The sequence below is a fragment of the Rhinatrema bivittatum genome, chromosome 16 (genome assembly GCF_901001135.1).
Source record: "Rhinatrema bivittatum chromosome 16, aRhiBiv1.1, whole genome shotgun sequence".
NCBI lineage: Eukaryota > Metazoa > Chordata > Amphibia > Gymnophiona > Rhinatrematidae > Rhinatrema > Rhinatrema bivittatum.
Genome location: NC_042630.1, coordinates 61,046,419 through 61,050,977, shown reverse-complemented (window position 1 = coordinate 61,050,977; position 4,559 = coordinate 61,046,419). Strand labels below are relative to the sequence as shown.

The 4,559-nt window shown below is 41.2% G+C and overlaps 1 pseudogene; it reads left to right on the top strand.

Annotated features, from left to right (window-relative positions):
* The first annotated feature begins 206 nt into the window (after positions 1-206).
* LOC115077752 lies at positions 207-1,210 on the top strand (annotated as a pseudogene).
* The last annotated feature ends 3,349 nt before the right edge of the window (positions 1,211-4,559 follow it).

Here is a 4,559-nt window from a genome sequence, read left to right as displayed (position 1 = left end):
AAAAAAGAAATGCACTTCTTGATTGCTCTCAAATGTGCAACTAAGTTAAACTGTTCATGAAGTGTATTCTCAATTGAGGAGACCCGTGATTTTTATCAGTTATTCATGTTATTATTTGCAAGTGTAATAGTACAAGTTTTCTCTATATTGGTTTCATTTAGTACAAACACTTTCATCTATTTTTTTTCTCCATAGAATACAAGTAAATGGAAATAGGAAATAGAACCGCAGTGACAGAATTCATTCTCCTGGGATTCACAGATGTGCCAGAGTTGCAGAAGTTTCTCTTCGCACTGTTTTCTCTTTTCTACCGGATCATCCTGGTGGGCAATCTCACTATAGTCATGTTGGTGATCACGGATGCCCATCTGCACAGCCCCATGTACTTTCTCCTGTCTAACTTGTCCTTGCTGGATATCTTCTACTCATAATCAACTGTCACGGTTCCTAAACTTTTGGTGAACTTCCTGTCAGAAAGTAAAACCATCACCTTCCAGGGGTGCATCACACAGCTACATTTCTTCCATTTCTTTGGGAGTGCCGAGGCAATGATTCTTGGTGCTATGTCTTATGACCACTATGTGGCAATCTGTAATCCCTTGCGGTATTCCATTCTTATGAATAGAAAAGTCTGTATTCTGATGTCAGCAGCTACTTGGATAACAGGGTTCCTCTATTCATTGTTACACACTGTTTTAACATCCAGGTTACCTTTTTGTCAATACAATAAAATAAGTCACTTCTACTGTGATATTAAACCCCTGTTGAAACTTGCACGCACCAACACTCAACTCACTGAGCGCCTGGTGACCCTTATTACTGGATTCATAGCACTTAGCTCCTTTATGTTAATCATGACATTTATTTAAGTGATTTTATATACCGACAACCATTTGCACATCGTGTCGGTTTACAAGTGACATCTTATGCTTATATAACCTCGTCTATTCTCAAAATGCGTTCAGTCCATGGAAGACAGAAAGCCATCTCTACTTGTGCCTCCCATCTGACTGTTGTTCTTTTCTACTATGGCACAGCATTCACTACGTACCTGCATTCACTTGAACAAGATAAAGTTTCTGCAATTTTCTTCACAGTCTTAACCCCAGCTTTGAACCCCATTATCTATACTCTGAGGAACAAAGAGGTAAAAAGCTCCTTCAGAAGATCAATGCTCAGAAAAGCATTTTTTGATAAATTATTAATATAATTCATAAAAGTTCATGTCACTGGATTCATATCCACCATCTTATTTTTCAATTCTGAGTATCTTGACAGCTTAACAATTTCTTCTGTATCATAATTCTTCTGTATCATAATTCTGTATCAAAATTCATATCTAACACTATAAAGAGCGGATTCTTCAAACTACACACATTGAAGAGAATCAAACCACTCTTACACACTTCTGATTTCCGAACAGTACTGCAGGCCATGATCCTATCCAAACTGGACTACTGCAACGCTATCCTACTAGGCCTCCCAAAAAATACCCTTCAACCGTTACAGCTCCTACAGAATGCTGCCGCCCGTATTCTCACAAATACCCACCGTCATGACCACATCACCCCAGTTCTTCAATCCCTACACTGGCTCCCAGTAAACTCCAGGATAATCTACAAATCCCTCACCCTCATACACAAAGCCATTCACAACCAAAACATGCACTGGTTCCCTGAATATCTCCACCTCCACAACACAACCAGACCAACTAGAAAACAGCACCAAGCCAAACTCCTGACACCCTCCCCTAAATTCATCAAACATGCCACGATCAGAGAAAGATCATTCATTATAGCAGGCACTTCCCACTGGAACAAAATGCCACCCCACCTACGCCAGGAACCGTGCCATAAAAAATTCAAACAGAATCTGAAAACCTGGCTCTTCAAATTAGCATACCCCGACTAACCAACCACGCCTAAAGATACATACCCACCCCTCTTACACCTTCTGACTGACAAACCTCTACTAAACTTGATGACCCCCCCTCATGCCCGCCCTCTCCAACATCCCTGTTCCCTTCCTTCCACCCTCCCCTCATCCTCCTCCCCTCTCGCCAGCCCCATCTTCCTTCTACCTTTCCATTACCGCCCATATACCCTGTTACTACCTTTACATTCCTTCTACCTCTCCATCACCGCCCATATACCCTCTTATCTTGTGAATAGTTAATGAACCTATTCCCTTTTACTCCCCGCAAGAGTTTTTCATGTAACCACCTGATAAACCACCTGTCTCAAGTTGAGTCAGTTGTCATAATGTTTATATATTTTAATTTATTGTAAAGCTAAATAATGTTTTATGTTTATCTATCCTAAATTATTGTAAAGCCTGTTGCTACGTTACGTTACATTGTGAACCGGGGTGATGTTTTTAACATGCCCCGGTATATAAAAGACTGTTAAATAAATAAATAATAAATAAATAATACTCATATTTCTGTGGGTTTCCTACATGCTAACAGCAACCTGTGTCCTGCCTGGGATTACTGTTCCATCTCTGAAATAAAATAATTTAGCTCTGGAATTCATTGCCAGAGGATTTGGTTAAGGCTGGGTTTAAAAATGATTTGGACAAATTCCTGGAAGAAAAGTCCATAAACTGTTATTAATCAAGTAGACTTGAGAAATAGCCACCACCTATCATTGTGTGTTAGTAACATGGATAATATTTATTGCATGGAATCTTGCCAGGTACTTATGTCCTGGATCGGCCATTGTTGAAAAGAGGACATTGTGCTTGGTCTGACCCAGTATGGCAGTTCTTGTTATTATATTCTTAAACTTGTATTACTCAGGCTGATTGTCATAAAGCAACTTCCCAGGGTGATTTAATGCAAAGCATTTTAATTTAGATTGTCATTTCTGTTTTATTATTCATTGCCTCAATTCCATAGCCTGCTTTTCATGCAAGACACCGAGTTTCCTCATCTAAGACCAGATTTAAAGCATGGGGGTACTTGCCAGGTTACTACCCCAAATCAAATAAGCCTGATACTTCACTTTCAATGCATATACAGCAAAGTTCTCTGATTCAACGGCAGGGGAGAAGAAAAACTGATACTTCACACATCCAGCAGAGCTCTCTGCTTCAACGGCAGGGGAGAAGAAAAGAGGGTTCGCACTCACAAAGCGGGGAGTAGCTGGCTTGTTACGGCGGTTACTACCCCAAACCAAATGTGCCTGATACTTCACTTTCGATGCACATCCAGCATGGCTCTCTGCTTCAACGGCATGGGAGAAGACTTATACGTCACGCATATCCAGCATAGCTCCCTGCTTCAACGGCAGGGGAGAAGAAAAACAACCAATAAGGGCTAATAACATAGTCTGGGTAAAACAAATAAGCATGGGTGCAGCTTGCTTATTGCGGCGGCTACTACCCCTAACGAATCAAGCTAGATATTTCACTTGGATGCAGCTCCATCACTGCTCTCTACATTAAAGGTGGGGGTGGAAGGGAAATAGAACCAAGAGCTAAGAGAAACAGATAAGTATGAGAGAAAATATGTGTGAAGCTTGCTGGGCAGACTAGATGGGCCATTTGGTCTTCTTCTGCCGTCATTTCTATGTTTCTATGTTCTTGTGGCCTGGATTGGCCACTGTTGGAAACAGGATGCTGGGCTTGATGGACCCTTGGTCTGACCCAGTATAACGTCTTCTAATGTTCTTATGGGGTAAATTAAGGCAAATGAATGCAAACAGACTGAAACTTTGCTTGCATGCTTTTGGAGCAGCTCATTTTTTTTTTTTTTTTTTTACAAAGGTTTTAGTTTCTTGCTAACCTGAAAGAGAACAAATTCCACAGAGCAGAGCAGATCAGATTGCAAAAAAGGAGTGCAAACAGGTTCATGGGCTCTTCCCACTTTCCAAGCCAGGGCTAAATAAATCTATTGTTGCTATGCACTTCCCACATAGAGTTCCCCCTTTGGCACTTGAGAGCAGATTGGGTTCAGGTATTGTAGAGGTTTCCCATTAGACAACTAATACTGAAAATCCGTGCTAGCTGCCTAAGTCAGGCCCATGAAATGGCACAGGTTACCTAAGAGCAGGAAAGCAAATATAGAAAAGGCCACTATGGTTTTCTAAAGTAGCTAAAAAGAAAAAAGGTTAGTGTTCCTAAACTACAATAAATAGCAGAAAGAGGAAGAAAGGCAACAAAATCTGGAAAAGCTAAAAAAAACTGGAGTACTCTGGAATGCAAAAATGCAACCACGATAAAACGGGAGACAAGATTTTCTAGAGATGTGAGATTGAAAGAAATGCTAAAGTGGCCTTGTGAGACTAAGAGGAGAAAGGGAGGAATATGCAGAGGCTGACAAGGAAAAAACAACATTTCTTAGCAAATATTTCGTTTAATGTTCACTGAGGCAGGGGTCAAAGCATGGAGAAAGCAAAAAGGGGGAGGAGCCATCTTAGCGTCTGGCCCTTTTGGCTAGGGAAGGGGAGAGGCAGGGTCAGCATTCCCAGAGGACTGGCAGACAGAGTGCTAAGGATATTTCTAGCAAGCTGGCAGGAACCTTACCACCTGCAGTTACCCCTGGGGAAGTGGGAGAT